Source organism: Bos indicus x Bos taurus, chromosome 14 (assembly GCF_003369695.1).
Source record: "Bos indicus x Bos taurus breed Angus x Brahman F1 hybrid chromosome 14, Bos_hybrid_MaternalHap_v2.0, whole genome shotgun sequence".
In the NCBI taxonomy this organism is placed as follows: domain Eukaryota; kingdom Metazoa; phylum Chordata; class Mammalia; order Artiodactyla; family Bovidae; genus Bos; species Bos indicus x Bos taurus.
The window spans coordinates 40,582,372-40,600,048 of record NC_040089.1 but is presented as its reverse complement, the minus strand read 5'-3'; positions in this window follow the sequence as shown (position 1 = coordinate 40,600,048).

Here is a 17,677-nt window from a genome sequence, read left to right as displayed (position 1 = left end):
CATTACTATGGACAAAAATTCTTTCCATCGCTATTAGTTTTCTACTCTATCCCTACTGAGTTATAGAATAGCTTAGTCAATAGACAATTTATCAAATATGTACATTTCTTTACAATAAAATAGTCCCCATAATGTACCATGAGAAGTGCCTAGTTTTCCACTGAAAGGACACTCAATAATCTCTTTAGCAAATTTCCAAATCTGGGCATGCTGTAAACTAGAAAGCTTTGGTTTATAATCCTCTGACTTTTTGAACAAGTGATTCCTCAGCTACCATTCTCTCTACAATAAACAAAACAGGCTTTTAATAGTTTAGGTTAACTATATATATTTATTTCTTAAAGTGTTTTCTCATGCATTTATATTTTCCTCTTTCTGTGTCTTCCTTGTCTGTTTGGATGGTGCATCTCCTGCAGAGATTAAGAAAACTTGCTCCAGATGTAATTCTGGCTCCTCTCCAACTAGCTGTATGATCATAGGCAAGTCCTCACTGCTCTCTAAACCTCAGTTTTCTCTTCCAAAAAATGCAGAAAGTCATGTCCCTACTCAATAAAGAGTTGTTGTAAAGGTTCAATAAGGTAGGACATGCAAAGTTTTAAAATCATTCTTGGTACACAGTAGTCATTCAGTAAATGTTGTTTTTATTTCATTTGTATTTCCTGAAGAGATGGGGACAGCATTCATTGAGCCTTTGGTCGTAGAGCTGCCGCCAAAAGAAAATGGGAAGATAAACAAGTACAAATAGCTCCTGAACGTTGATAATAATGATACATGTAACGACAAAGTAAACTTTAGGGAATGAATCAAGATTTGGGTTCAAAAATCAAAAAGAGGCACATTTATTATTTTTAGGTTAGTGCTTTTCTTTCCTCAATTAAATGGCTCCATACATTTCCACTTGGAAGATTCAGTTATAAAACAGAGGTAGAGTTACATGAAGCAAAGGTTTTGCCTCACAAATAATACCTCACAAAATTTAGCCATATTGGTTATATTTACAGTTTATTGATTTATGGAATAAAAAATAATTCTTACTCAAGTATGTGACTCAAGTACTTTATTCTGGTTTTAAAGAAAATCATTTTAAATATCTCACTGCCTTACAAGTTAAGGATGTTCAAGTATGGAACAGACAGCTTTAGAAGATAACAAGGCTCTAGTCCTTTAAGTGACAATTGGTACAGAATGAATTTGCTAAAACACTATAAAGTTATTGCTATTTCTGTGATCTGACACATACTCTGCTATAGCATAGAACCCCTGGATAATATAGATCGAACACAGACCACTGGGTTTTCATTTCTTTTGGTATTTTTGTTTTGTATTATTCTACTTCTCTTTACCTTTTGAAAGTTAGGATTAGGGGAAAAAAAATAACAGTCTGATGCAACTTCATGTCTTTGAGAACAGTTAGATTTATATCCTATGAAATCTAATTAGGCTTATTTCAACTAAAATGTTTTATGATTATTAATTGAATGTTTCCAAAATAATGTTTTTTATCCTTTAAAAAAAAAAAGACATATAAAACTTTGACAAAAACACACTCAGGCTAAAAGATGACTCATATACTTAACAAAAGTCTCTATTTATCCTCTAACTAGGAAATGTACAAATATAGAACACATCTTATGTGGGGGACTAAATTTCTATGTTTGAAGCCATGAAATTACCAACCAATAGCCAAAATTTAGGGTCTCATAAATTAACTGAGCCATACCATATACTGTTTGAATTACAGTTCTCTAATATTTTACTACATAATTAAGCTGAAAATATGTAGTATTTATATAATTCCATGGTTTGGAATTTAACTACAAGCTAAGAAAGATTTTACACTATATATTATTTAAGCAACCACATTTATTTTGGAAAATAGTTGTGTTTTAGACAAAAAAGGAAAAGAAACACAGAGCAAGCTTAACATAGGGCAAAGTTTGACTTATTTTGAACACTCCATATAATAGAAGATTAAAATATATTATGAACAAAATTTGTTAGACATTGAAAAAGTAGAAATTACCAAAAATATACTACAAAAAAAAAATTTCATTGTGCTATCATTTAACCAGGAAAGCTACTGAAACTCTTAACTCATTAACATAATCTACAACATTTTGCACTCAGAGCAGCAATATAGTGTGAAAGCTGGCTCCTAATTTGAATTGAACGGATATTCAAGTATCAGATTGGGACAACTTGATGATATAAGTATGGCCTTACAAATCTAAAAGAAGAAAAATTAAAATGAAGATAGATCTTACCGGTCTTTAAATGTAGATTTCTAAAGCTACATTTTCCAATTCTTTGTCTTCTCTGAGATTCCATAAAAAGATTTCAAAAGCCATTGTGGGCTAACATAAAAAATGTAGCACTGTGCTTGAGATTTCTTAAGAATGTTATCTGCTTAGAAGACAGAATCAGATACTAGTTCAGGGAATCCGCACCTAGTCACTTTTCTAAAACAGCAGACTTTTGGCTTTGTACTACCTGACAATTTCTTTGTCCAAGCCACACTAAAAATAGGTCTTTATATAATGGAAATGTTGAGACATTAACTATAGCAATGTGAATAAGCATGGCTATAATAAGGAATTCTCATCAACTCTTGGTTTATGTTGTATTAACATATGAAAAAGCGATTTAAACGTTAAAATTAATACATCATGAAACAATGGTAATGCTTCATACAAAATATAGTTTTATTTGAATCACAACTACTCACAATAGCTATGAATATCCCCATTCAAATTGCTATCATGAATATTGTATAAAATGAGAAGAATAAACTAAAAGTAAAATTAGAATAGGGCTTTATAAATTATACTATGTCAAACTAACAAATGGTAGGCTTGTCATATTGAGCAACTAAATGTCTAAATGATCATTCAGCACTCATAGTGTAGGAAGAAAAAAACATTGGCTTTGTTGCTTCTAGGGCAGTTGCTCGATTTTTCATACTGTCATTCTGCTCTATTAGCAAAGCCTAACACAATTAGGTATGAATATGCAGTAATAACATGCAAATTGTTCCCTCACAATTGCCCTAAGGCAGCAGTCTCAGCCTTTCTAAGCTTGATTCCTTCTACATCATTACAGGCTTGGCATAATTCATCAGAATAAAAAATACCTCCGCCTTATTGCATGTGGCCAGCTAGTAAAATCACCAGTAGTTGTTAACCACTCTGCCTCGATGGGTTTGTTAGTGATGCTGTCCCCAGCTCCCTGCCACTCCTGCACTTGTACATGCTTCCCTTGGGTAATGTTAGACACTACATTTGAGCCTGCCAGAACAATTAACCCTACTGTTAATTAGAATGAAATGTCAGGCGCACAGATGGTACAAGCTGGCACCCTGCCATCCCGCCAACTGCTGCTGAAAACAGCTACCCCACTGCTGACAGCTGCTCAGCCATATCCCAAACCAGCAGATGTCAAAACTTTCCAGCTGAGGGAGGTTAAAAAAAGCAAAGAGGAGGGGTTTCTCATCCCAGCAGTGATGATGACTGTTTTACTGCTATTGTATCTATTACCTGTTGTCATACTGTACCAATCAAGAGGAAGCCTTCAAGCAGCAAGACACAAATTTAAAATAATGATACTAATAATCATAACATAAATAAACACAATATGGCTATAATTCAATGCAAGTATAAAATAGGCACAGACAACAAACAAAATCTTGGAAATTTTCTCTAAGCTCTCCATAAGCTGAGCGGCATCTTTTCATGTATGTCTTCAAGAGAAAAAAAAATATTTGAGCATTCCCAAATCAGATCATTAAAAAGGCCACAAAATGTTGCCTATGTAATCTTCAGCCACATTTCACTTTGTTTTCTGAATTCATGCCTAGTGATGATATTATTACCTTTTCCTGGTGCCTTTTGTTGCTCATAGTCTATAAACATAACTACAAGATGATAATTTATGTTTCCCTTTTTCCTCATACACACACAGGTCATCACCAAATAGAGACAACAAAATATTACCCATGAAAAATATCAAAAGCTAAAATAAAGTCTAATTGGACAATGAAATACAACTGGATATCATTTTGGTTGGAAAAAGTCTTCAGAATTCTGACTTAAATACTGTTAATTTTGTGGCTCAAAAAAACAGTGATCTTATTATGAATTAGTTGGAAATTGAAGTAATTTCTAAACCCAAGAGGAATGAATCATAAATCCCCTACTACTTAGGTATGACTTTAGAAAACAATGATTTTGTCCCTGATTATTATTAAATATGGAAAGTGTAGAAGTGTGAATGTAATCTCCCTTCAATTGTGCTATTTTGAGTCATTCTCTTTAACAGCATGAATGCAAGTGGATATTATAACTTAAATGCCAGAGGAAATATGTCATAAAATTTAAAGTTCATGTTTCTGCTATTTCCACTTCAATCAGACATCATTTATTCATAAATTATTCATTCAGTATTACCTAAGTACACACATATAAAAAAGAAAATGCAATGTAAAAGTCTTTTTGAGTATTCAAAAGGAGTTAAAAATCACACACATGCCAACCATTCCTTTTAATTAGGCAAAAACAATCATGATACTAACAGCTGTATGGACCAAGCATCAGGGTTTTTCTCTTACACATAATCTAAATTAACTTATATCAAGGGGAGATTTGTCAGAAAAGTATGTACTGGTTCAGGTACATTAAAGACTTCTTTAAAAAGCTGAAGAACTGACTTGGAAACCACAGAGACAACTTAGGGAACTAGGTGGCAGAAATAATCAACAGTCTAAGATATTAAGATGAATCTTCTCAAGTCAGGTTTTTATTTTTCTTTTATTCTAATAATTTAAAGTTCAATTGGCCTATTTGCTTTGCGTGTCTAAACCAGGTATGTGCAGTGCAATTTAATTAATGATTCCAACAACACTGGAACAAATTTTTAGGTGGTTGCTTCCCAGACGGCTCAGTGGTAAAGAACCTGCCTGCCAATGCAGGAGACACAGGAGATGCATGTTCAATCCCTGGGTCGGGAAGATCCCCTAGAGGGGGAAATGGCAACCCACTCCAGTATTCTTGCCTGGAAAACCCCATGGACAGAGGAGCCTGGCGGGCTACAGCCCATGGGGCTGCAAAGAGTCAGACACGACTGAACAACTGAGCACACACACATATACACACCAAAAGCAAGCAAGTGGATTCAATGTATCAAACACAATAATGACAAAGAATGATCATAATATTGTGTGAAGTCACTGCTAAAGGATTCCATGAAAGGATTTAAAGCAAGCTTGTTGTTTACTAGCTAATTTGTAGCCAACTCTTTTGAGATTTCATGGACTGTAGGCTGCCAGGCTCCTTCTGTCCATGGGATTTCCCAGGCAAAACACTGGAGTGGGTTGATATTTCCTTCTCCAGGGGATCATCCCCTACCCAGAGACTGAACCCTCATCTCCTGCTTGTCAGGTAGATTCTTTACCACTGAGCCATCGTGGAAGCCCCCAAACTAAAGACATGAGTATAAGTAAGGAAATGAATAAGTATTCTAAGTATAAATCTGAGAATAAATAAGAAGCCTGGATGATATGAGCACTAAATGTCTCGCTAGAACAAATCATTCATAATGATGGTGACAACTATCTCTGTTCTAATTTCTTCTATGAAGCACTACATTTTATAGTATTTTCTATTTTATAAAATACTTTCTCATCTAGATTCTTGTGTAAGAGTCCTGTGGCATGGTATGCTAAGTTGCTTCAGTCGTGTCCGACTCATTGCGACCCCATAGACGGCAGCCCACCAGGCTCCCTGTCCCTGGGATTCTCCAGGCAAGAACACTGGAGTGGGTTGCCATTTCCTTCTCCAATGCAGGAAAGTGAAAAGTGAAAGGGAAGTCGCTCAGTCGTGTCCGACTCTTAGCTACCCCATGGACTGCAGCCTACCAGGCTCCTCTGCCCATGGGATTTTCCAGGCAAGAGTACTGGAGTGGGGTGCCATTGCCTTCTCTGTGGCATGTTATATAGATGTATTAATGTCAATATATGAAAAGACTTTGTTGCTAGCCCATATGAAGAATTTGATATTCATCAGACACAGGTTTTGGGAAAGTTAGAATTCTTTATTCAGCTGGTAATTTTTTTTAACAGCATTATAAATGAAGTCTTTTAAATATCATTTCCTACTTTATCATTTTATTCCAAAAACATTATTTGAGCAACTACAAATGAGACATACCCCACCCTCAAACAACTCAGAATCTATTAATAAAATGGAGAGAAAATCATGTGTACAGGTGTAAAAATTGTTGATAATTGTTAGAACAAAGGTGGGGTGAAGTATAATATGGACAGAAGAATGTAGTGGTGAGATCTTTAGTGGTAAGCCCTTAAGAAAAGCTCTTGAGATGATGTATCCCTTGAGACATTGTATTTGAAAAATGTCTGTTTGAGAAATTCACAAAGTATCACTTAACACGCAAAAGAAAACAACAAAAGTATTTATGAATTAAAAGAAATACAAAACCTCATTAGAAACAAATCTGCTCCTAAAATGCACAAATATATATTAAATATACATTAAACAAAACCATTAAGTGTTTATGGCTCCTTTTTGTAAAACATCTCTCTGAAAGTAGCATGTTAAAATTAACATGCTACTAAATTCAGTATAGGTGTTCAGCTGGAAAATGTCTCAATGTCAGTTACATTTTGAGTTTTGGAATGGCATATTAAAGATTTACATTATGTAGGATCTGCTAATTGCAACAACACAGATGGATCTTGAGGGTATTAATGCCAAGTGAAATAAGTTAGATGGAGAAAGATAAATATCACGTGATTTCAGTCCTATGTAGAATATAATAGAACAAAGAAACAAAAGAAATGAATAATACACAATACATAATATTAAAATGTTCTTTCACTTGTGGAAGTTCTGTGGAGAAGTTTCAGTCCTGGAAAATGAGATATATATTAAACTGAAATTCTTGCTGTTGTTGTTCAGTTGCTAAGTAGTGTCTGACCCTTTGCAACCCCATGAACTGCAGCACGCCAGGATTTCCTGTCCTTCACTATCTCCTGGAGTTTGCTCAAACTTATGTCCATTGAGACAGTGATGCTATCCAACCATCTCATCCTCTGTTGCCCCCTTCTAATCTTGTGTCCAAAATTGTTTTAAATATTTTTCTTGTTCAAAAAGTGACAATAAAATTTGTCCCATTCAAAATTAAAGTATATGCAGTTATATACAAAATTGCATAATTTTACTTGGCTTATTAGACTGTTAAATAAAGTTAATAATATTCTGTCTATATATATTTAACTGTCTAGAAAATCATATAATTACAATGTGGTAATTCTTTGTTTTGTGCCACTCATTTAAAATAATTCACAAAAGTTTACTTTGAGCATAAATATTATAGATAAGATGGTGTTGAACATTTGTATAATTCACAAGCAGAGAGTAAATTCAAGTCATTTCATTCAATCTCAATCATAAATAAGATAAAATTTTTTTTTAGAGCTCTTATTTTGGTCCTTTTTCTATTATTTAACCCTCTTTTACAGATAAGGGTTTCTTCTTCTTATCTACACACAGATTATAATTTTAATTTTTCATCTTCCATACCCTACCAACATGAAATTTGTATTTTTCCAAGATTTAAATATGCAAATAAAATTTATTATTTATAAGAATTAATAATAAAGCCTTAAATTTGTACAGTGTTTTGGAGTTTGTCCATTGCTTTCACATATGGCATGTTATGTAAGCTTTAAATGCTACAATACAATAGGTGCTATCATCTTCACTTTTCGATGAGTTTCTCTGGATTAGGAACTAATCAATAGCAGAGCTAAAACCAACCCAAGGTCACAACCCATGTCTAATGCTGTTTCCAACTTGATGTCATCTACACGGCGTCCACCTACATAGCCTCCCACCGCCCAGTCACATGACTCGGATAATTCACCAGGGTAATGCAACAATATTACTGCCCTCCATGAGTTCAGTTGGTAGAGAATCCACCTGCAAATCAGGAGACCTTGGTTTGACTCCTGGGTTGCAAAGATCCACTGGAGAAGAGAGAAGCTACCCACTCCAGTATTCTTGGGCTTCTCTTGTGGCTCACCTGGTAAAGAACCTGCCTGCAATGTGGGAGACCTGGATTCGATCCCTGGGTTGGGAAGATGCCCTGGAGAAGGAAAGGGTTACCCCCTCCAGTATCCTGGCCTAGAGAATTCCATGAACTATATACTCCATGCGGTCGCAAAGAGTGGGACAGGACAGAGCAACTTTTACTTTCATACTTTCACTTAAGGCCAGGTAGCTACTGAGATATGAATGGGGATTCTGAGCCCATCCTTTGGCTCCAGAGCTCCTTGGATCAAACCACCGACAAGAGTCAGACACAACTAAGCAACTTCCACTTTTCACTTTTTTTTATCAATTGAGCCTTGTTTCATTTATTAGAATCAGATGAGAGAGACTAGCCTCGGAGAAGCAAAACACCCAGTCATCTATTTTATTTAGCAACTGTGTTTGAAAGTCAAAGACCTCAAGACGGCCTGGAAAAATGAACCAGGGATGTTTAGAGAACAGTTGTGAAAAGATCATAGGGCAGGCCTTCAATATTAAAACAGAAATAAGCTTCTGCTCCTTGAAGACTTAAATAGTGCAAAATGACAAATTCTCCATCAGAATAAATACATTTAGATAGACAGAGATGTCTATTTAAAAAAATAAGAATTGACAGATAAAATAAAACATCTTGTTTACACAAATCTTTCCTCTCCAGACTAGGAATCATTGGTTGAGAGACAGGAGGAGAGCAAGAGAGAGGCTGAAATAAAAAAAGAAAAGCAGATGTAGACATATGAGGATAGGGAGAGGAAATTTAGGGAACTGGTGGAGGTCATTGAGTAGCATTAAAAAAAAAACAAGAATACAGTAAATACATTAGTTCTGATTCTAAGAACAGTCCCAGGCAGCTCCCATGGACTTGACTATCTCTCTACCCAAAACATTATTCCCCCAATACACCTAAATTTCATTTTTATTTATTTCATAAATAAAGTATTTTTTTGGCATTGTTTATCCGTTAGAGGATTATTCTATTTAAAAAGTGTTTTTTCAACAACTTGAATATCCCCATTTTAATAGGTTAAAATACTATCGATAGTGAAATCATCAGATCAGATCAGATGAGATCAGTCACTCAGTCGTGTCCGACTCTTTGCGACCCCATGAATCGCAGCATGACAGGCCTCCCTGTCCACCACCAACTCCCGGAGTTCACTCAGACTCATGTCCATCGAGTCAGTGATGCCATCCAGCCATCTCATCCTCTGTCGTCCCCTTCTCCTCCTGCCCCCAATCCCTCCCAGCATCAGAGTCTTTTCCAATGAGTCAACTCTTCCCACGAGGTGGCCAAAGTACTGGAGTTTCAGCTTTAGCATCATTCTTTCCAAAGAAATCCCAGGGCTGATCTCCTTTAGAATGGACTAGTTGGATCTCCTTGCAGTCCAAGGGACTCTCAAGAGTCTTCTCCAACACCACAGTTCAAAAGCATCAATTCTTTGGCACTCAGCCTTCTTCACAGTCCAAGTCTCACATCCATACATGACCACAGGAAAAATTCAGAGATGTGACTATGGCCTTGACTAGACAAACATTTGTTGGCAAAGTAATGCCTCTGCTTTTGAATACGCTATCTAGGTTGGTCATAACGTTCCTTCCAAGGAGTAAGCGTCTTTTAATTTCATGGCTGCAGTCACCATCTGCAGTGATTTTGGAGCCCCAAAAAATAAAGTCTGACACTGTTTCCACTGTTTCCCCATCTATTTCCCATGAAGTGATGGGACCAGATGCCATGATCTTCATTTTCTGAATGTTGAGCTTTAAGCCAACTTTTTCATCTCGACTTTCACCTTCATCAAGAGGCTTTTTAGTTCCTCTTCACTTTCTGCCATAAGGGTGGTGTCATCTGCATATCTGAGGTTATTGATATTTCTCCCGGCAATCTTGATTCCAGCTTGTGTTTCTTCCAGCCCAGCGTTTCTCATGATGTACTCTGCATATAAGTTAAATAAACAGGGTGACAATATACAGCCTTGACGTACTCCTTTTCCTATTTGGAACCAGTCTGTTGTTCCATGTCCAGTTCTAACTGTTGCTTCCTGACCTGCATACAAATTTCTTAAGAGGCAGATCAGGTGGTCTGGTATTCCCATCTCTTTCAGAATTTTCCACAGTTTATTGTGATCCACACAGTCAAAGGCTTTGGCATAGTCAATAAAGCAGAAATCGATGTTTTTCTGGAACTCTCTTGCTTTTTCCATGATCCAGCGGATGTTGGAAATTTGATCTCTGGTTCCTCTGCCTTTTCTAAAACTGCTTGGACATCAGGAAGTTCACGGTTCACATATTTCTGAAGCCTGGCTTGGAGAATTTTAAGCATTACTTTACTAGCCTGTGAGATGAGTGCAATTGTGCGGTAGTTTGAGCATTCTTTGGCATTGCCTTTCTTTGGGGTTGGAATGAAAACTGACCTTTTCCAGTCCTGTGGCCACTGCTGAGTTTTCCAAATTTGCTGGCATATTGAGTGCAGCACTTTCACAGCATCATCTTTCAGGATTTGAAATAGCTCAACTGGAATTCTATCACCTCCACTAGCTTTGTTCGTAGTGATGCTTTCTAAGGCCCACTTGACTTCACATTCCAGGATGTCTGGCTCTAGCTCAGTGATCACACCATCGTGATTATCTGGGTTGTGAAGATCTTTTTTGTACAGTTCTTCTGTGTATTCTTGCCATCTCTTCTTAGTATCTTCTGCTTCTGTTAGGTCCATACATTTCTGTCCTTTATCAAGCCCATCTTTGCATGAAATGTTCCTTTGGTACCTCTGATTTTCTTGAAGAGATCTCTAGTCTTTCCCATTCTGTGTTTTTCCTCTATTTCTTTGCATTGATCACTGAAGAAGGCTTTCTTATCTCTTCTTGCTATTCTTTGGAACTCTGCATTCAGATGTTTATATCTTCCCTTTTCTCCTTTGCTTTTCGCTTCTCTTCTTTTCACAGCTATTTGTAAGGCCTCCCCAGACAGCCATTTTGCTTTTTTGCATTTCTTTTCCATGGGGATGGTCTTGATCCCTGTCTCCTGTACAATGTCCTGGAAATAAATTTTAAAACTTTATTGTTTAGCTCAAAACCTCCATTTTAAACATAACTTACAGACTTTGGAAATTGAAACTATATACTTAAAAATCACAATTCTCAACAAAAATTGTAACTGAATACTCCAAATTTTCTCCTGAGTTTCCACGTAAGGATGCATGTGTGCATGCTAAGTCCTTCAGACGTGTCCGTATCTTTGTGGCCCTATGGACTATAGCCTGCCTGGCTCCTCTGTCCATGGGATTCTCCAGGCAAGAATACTGGAGTGGCTTGCCACGCCCTCCTCGAGGGGATCTTCCCCACCCAGGGATCAAACCAGAGTCTCCTGCAACTACTATATTTCAGGCTGATTCTTTACTACTGAGACAACAGGGAAGCCCTCATGTAAGGATAACAGCCATAATCACAATAACATTTTTGAGTGTCACCTGGAGCTGCCAATGCTCTGAGCTAATTCCACATATCATAACATTAATAAGTACAGCCTGGGCAAGTTTTCATCCTGTGTTGGGCATAGGCATGAGGAGACTTTAGACTCTGTTTCGAGAAATAAACAGATGAACCAGAGAATGGATTGATTCTAGTTTCAATGAGAGGAGGTCCACACTTATTTTTGTTAGATATTGGGATTCTGCCTAAGATTTAAGAGCATTTCTTACAAGCTTTCTTTTAATGTATCTGTCGATACCATTCATCCCTACCCTCCACCACCAAGGAAATCTAGTGAACTGCACTTTTTTTATGTGATAAAATATTATTAGATTCTGTGGCTTGAAATCAGTGTTCCATAAAGATTCTCATTATGTGTTAGAAGTTCTCAACAACCTGTAATATTATACACACATCTCACCTTTAAAAAATTACTTCAAATCTCTATTAGATATTACTTTATAAAACTCACAATGATTCCAAGTATTTGAAAAAAGTAGAAAGGAGTCATCTATAATGCATATTAGTGCTAATTTAGACCACTGCCTTCATCCATCTAGTTAGTGTGCATTTGGTAGTTCACCCTCTTCTAGAATAGGCAGATTGATGAGGCTTTTCATCCTCTCCAATGTGGTTACTTTCCATGCCCACCTGATGAAATTCTTTCTAGCCACTGAAGTTCAATTTGAATGTCACCTCCCTTATAAAACCTTCCTAAATTACCCTGCTAGAAGTAATTGCCCCTCTTTAAATTTCATATGTGATTTAATTGAGATGCTCAAAGATTTATTTGAGATTAGAGATTAGAACATATCATTTGAAATTAGAATTATTTACATGCACATCTTCCCTTTCTTCCTAGATGAGATGTAGATTTGGACCAGGGATCCAATACTCTTTACCAAAGAAGCAAGGACGGTGCCTGGCATAAACTCTCAATAAATATGTGTTTATTTTTGAATAAATGAAAGCACAAATGATTAGCAGAAGCCTATGGGGAATGTGAGGAAAGGAAAAATAAGAAAGATCCTGAATGGGATGGAGAAAATGCCTTAAGTTTCTGTTTCATATTCAATGCCTAAAGTCAATCATAATCAGTCACTAAAGATTTTATTCCCAAACTCAAATTTTCATGTTCAATGACTACCTATACTTGGATAATCATAATACACAGGTAAACAAAAAGCTGACAGCAATATCTTTAGAGGAGTATCCAAAGATAATATATGCTGGTCCCACTAGTTGGCAACATCTAGAAGTTCTTGGAGCTTCCCTAGTGGCTTAGACGGTAAAGAAATCACCTGTCAATGGAGGAGACACAACAGATATCGGTTCGATCACTAGCTGGGGAAGATCCCCCAGAGTAGGAAATGGAAACTCACTCCAGTATTCTTGCCTGGAGAATTCCATGGACAGAAGAGCCTGGCGGGCTACAGTCCATGAGGTCTCAAAGAGTCGGACACAACTGAGCATCTAAGAACATACACACACACACATACACACACACACATGAGCCCTTTTATTGGATGAGAGGAAAAAAACAAACAACCATCAATCAGGCATTTAATGTGTGCATTGGCAGGCAGATTCTTTACCACTGAGCCACCTGGAAAGCCCCTGGCATCCAGTGAATAAGCCCAAAGTTCTATGTTCCAATTCAGCTTCCTTTACTGCCTGCAACTTCTACTGGCTCTGAAGGGAAATAAGCATGGAAGACATAGACCAGATTCTGTGAAGAAAATACGGCTATCCAATCTTTTTTTCTGATCCAGAAGGGAAGTATTTTTGTTTATTTGTTGTTTTACTGACATACAGTTGATTTATAATGTTGTGTTAGTTTCTTGTGTAGAGAAAAGTGATTCAATTATATATATATATATAATTTTTCAGATCATTTTGCATTATAGTTTATTACAGAATATTGAATACAGTTCCCTATGTTATAGGCTATCTGATTTTAATTGTTTTTTAAATTTGTTTTCAAGCTACCTATTGACTGTTGTGGAATAATATCTAGCTCCCATCTGGGTAATCTAAAATTTACTTAAACTTGAGAAATAGCAAAGAAATTTATATATATTTAAGAGAAAATTAAACAGATTTTGCTTTCTGTGAGCAAGGCACTGTCTAGGTAAGAATCAGATATGTGATCCTGTCCTTCCAGAGGTTACAGCCCAGAAATTCAATCTTCACTAATCAATCAATCCTACAATTGAAAATTTGGTAAATAACAACAACAACAACAAAAAGAAGTATTTGGGTGAGCATTTAAGTGAGGGGTAAGTTACAGTCTTGAGAGTCGGGGAGATATTCCTCAAAAAATGACGTAGGAGCTTAGTTTTGAAGAATTTATCTATAGGTTCTCTAAAATTATCATTTAAAATCTCTATAGATTCCTGAATGAATAATAAAAAATGTATATACACTGATTTTTATTTTAACCTTGGCTTCAGAATACGTTTGCTTCACTCTAACGTAAATAAATCAATTGTTGAAAAACATTTATCAAACTGAATATGCATATTTTCATTATATTGAACACTGATTACCTAATTGAAATGCTTGTGTTTTTTTAATGTTATTTCTGAACAAAGGAAGAGGAATCACACTGGTATTTAAACCAAATAATTTTGCTGGGATGTTCTGATATATTAAGAAGAGGTTTAAGGTGCCATATAACTACATGTGTAAATACACCCTTATTGTTGACCTTACAATGCACTTAGTATCTTATACTCCACTAATGCTGTCTCTACTACCACAAGCAATTTATTCTGCCTCATGTTCCTCAAGTGCTCATAAATCAGCATTAGATCCTTTTTACTGAGTTGCTGATTTTAAGCCAGCGGAGTAAGAAGGAACATTTGGACTCAAAGTATAATATTGGCACACATATTGATTTTAATTAGTCTAATTAGTTCATTACACTAAAAATCACACAGATCATTTATTACTTCAGACCTAATGGCATATGATCAGGGATTTAATATGATAATGAAGTAGATCAATTATCACTCATAAAGGAAGTCATTAACAAGTGTAAACATTGCCAAGCTGAATACCATTACAAATTATGAAGTCGTAGCTGACAATTTACATATACACACTAAAATAATTTTACAGTCAATCTTCTCTTTTGAAAGTGAATATATGTTTATTGGTAATTTCATTTTCATTGGTCTGCTTTTACGATTTCAAGCTACATATGAGCTGGTTAACATACATTGTGACTCTATTTGGAGCATTCCAGTGGTAATAAAAGAGCAAAAAAATAATATCATTGGCTGAAACTGAAGTCCACTTAGATTTTTCCTTTTTCTCCACCTTGAAAACTCAGTGTGTTCACTTTGGCAGTTGTGTGGTCCTGGCTTGTATAACAATAAACAAACAACCAGACAGTTCTTGAGATATTTGTGATTCTTAAGATATCACGCAAGCTAATTGTTGTGATGTTATCTTTCATTAAATAACAATAGCAACAAATAATTACACTGAGAAGGAGTAAGATCACTGTAAAAGATTTCAGATTACAACACTACACACTCATTTATTAATGCTTTTTGCAGCCTTAACATTACCAAGACATCTTAAATAAAAGCAGCCAACTGTGCACCCTGTTCCTAACCCAATGCATTGCCATTTATCATTATTATTGCTATCATTACCCTTTGCTTAGGGTCCCTTCACTCTGTTTTAAATCCTTTTGACAGTAGTGCACATTTAAGCCATTCAGAATTTATTTTTCTGGAGAGAACTTGTAAGGTAGTTTATAAAATATTTCCCCATATCCAGATCTAATAGGATCTAATTGTCATTCCTCAAATGTTAAAATTCTCCAAGAAAGTACAATCCCCTGAATTCTCCTACATCTCTTCAGAGAGTTCCCCCAACAAAACAGGACACCTTGTTATTGACAACGATAGATATGACATCTAAATTTGCATTGTAAATGTTCCTGGGTGGTAAAGTGCAGTTGCTAATACAGTAAATGAAATAAAAAATATCTATCTAAAATATCATCTTATTCTGTTGTGAAGATAGCAAATCTGCAAACTACCCTCCATCGATTCATCACCTGGTTCCTCCACTTCCTTTTGTGTACTCATAGGTTTATTATTGTGAGGATTAATGAGATAACACCTGTAAAGAAATTAAAACAGTGCCTGGCGTGTGTTAGTCACTCAGATTTTAGCTATTAGTATTAGGAGGCAAGTGCTTGTGTGTTCAGTTGTCAGACATTTTCCAAGTCGAGCAGCTCCTAGAGCAGATTGTAATAAAATGAGTATACACTTGTCCATCTTTGTGCTTTGCTTTCTGCACCAAAGGCAAATTTGTCAGTGTACAACTCCTTAATTGTATTCCCCTACTGGACACTCTCGCCTCAACGCATCCTCTTTATTGCCATTATCTTTTTTAAAAAAAAAAAACCTTTAATTCATATTATAGTTATTAATAATGTTGTGTTAGTTTCAGATGAACAGCAAAGTGATTCAGTTACTCGTGTATCCTTTTTCAAATTCTTTTCCCATTTAGGTTATTTCAGGGTATTGAACAGAGTTCCCTGTATATTATATCCTTGTTAGTTATCTATTTTGTTTATTTATTATTCATTTGTTACCTCCCTAATACTAATCTGATTGTGTCTTTTCATTTGTTCCTCTTGGTGAGAAGAATAAAGCCAAGTTCAGACTTTTTATCATGGTATTTTCAATTCACCCTCTTGCTGCCTCTCTGCTCAACATATGTGTGTTCCAGTGGTACCAGGTTCTGTGTGTGTGTGTGTGTGTGTGTGCGCGTGCGCACATGTGTGTGTGTGTGTGTGTGTGTGTGTATGTTAGTTGCTCAGTTGTGTCTGACTCTGCAACCCCATAGACTGTAGCCTGCCAGGCTCCTCTGTCCATGGAATTCTCCAGGCAAGAGTAATGGAGTGGGTTGCTGTTCCCTTCTCCAGAGGATCTTCCTAACCCAGGGATCAAACCCAGGTCTCCTGCCTTGCAGGCAGATTCTTTCCCATCTGATCCACCATAGTTTCCTAATAAGCATTGTGCCTATTAAGTCGTGCCTGTGTAAGGCATTGTGCCTCTGAGTTGCCCACATCCTAGGCTTGTTTCCTTCTGGTTTCCCCCTTTCCTCCCTAATAAATCCCTATTGAATCTTCCATATCCATCTTCACCAAATGTATTCCACTCTTCCTTATGAGCTATACAACTCTGAGCAAGTTAACTACTCTCTTTAAACTTTAACTTCTGTGAAAAGGACTAAAAAAGATAATATAAAATTATGTTTTGTAATAACTGCTCAATTGTAGTTACTATTATGGACTTCCCTGGTGGCTCAGACGGTAAAGTGTCTGTCTACAATGCGGGAGACCTGGGTTCGATCCCTGGGTCAGGAAGATCCCCTGGAGAAGGAAATGGCAACCCACTCCAGTACTCTTGCCTGGAAAATCCCATGGATGGAGGAGCCTGGTAGGCTGCAGTCCATGGGGCCGCTTTAACACTGCTACAATATTATTCTATCTAAAAGAGATGGAAACCTGTAATTTGTATTCAAGATACAATGAAGTTTAATCTGAGGTCAAAGCATTGGAGTCCTTGGGCAACAGGTCCCTAAGTCCTAAGCAAGGTATTAACAGATAGAACACTACCCATGAGTAAATGGAGATAATGTAACAGAGAGACACACTGATTAGAAAACCAGCCTAACTGATGCTCAAGAGGCAACTATTATGGAAGTGAAACAGTTTCAAAGGGCAGCAACCTTGTTGACAAGGTCATTCTCGGAAAAAAAAAATTATAGGAAACATTTAAATATTGTTAGAGCCACTATGGAGAAGCGTATGGAGATTCCTTAAAAAACTAAAAATTGTACTACCATATGATCCTGCAGTCCCACTCCTGAGCATGTATCTGGAGAAACACATAATTTGAAAAGATATATCCACCCCAGTGTTCACTGCAGCACTATTTACAGTAGCCAAGACATGGAAGCAAACTAAATATCCATTGACAGAGGAATGGATAAAGAGTGGTATGTGTATGTATACAGTGGAATATTAGCCACAAAAGAGAATGAAATAATGCCATTTGCAGCAACACTGCAGGACATAGA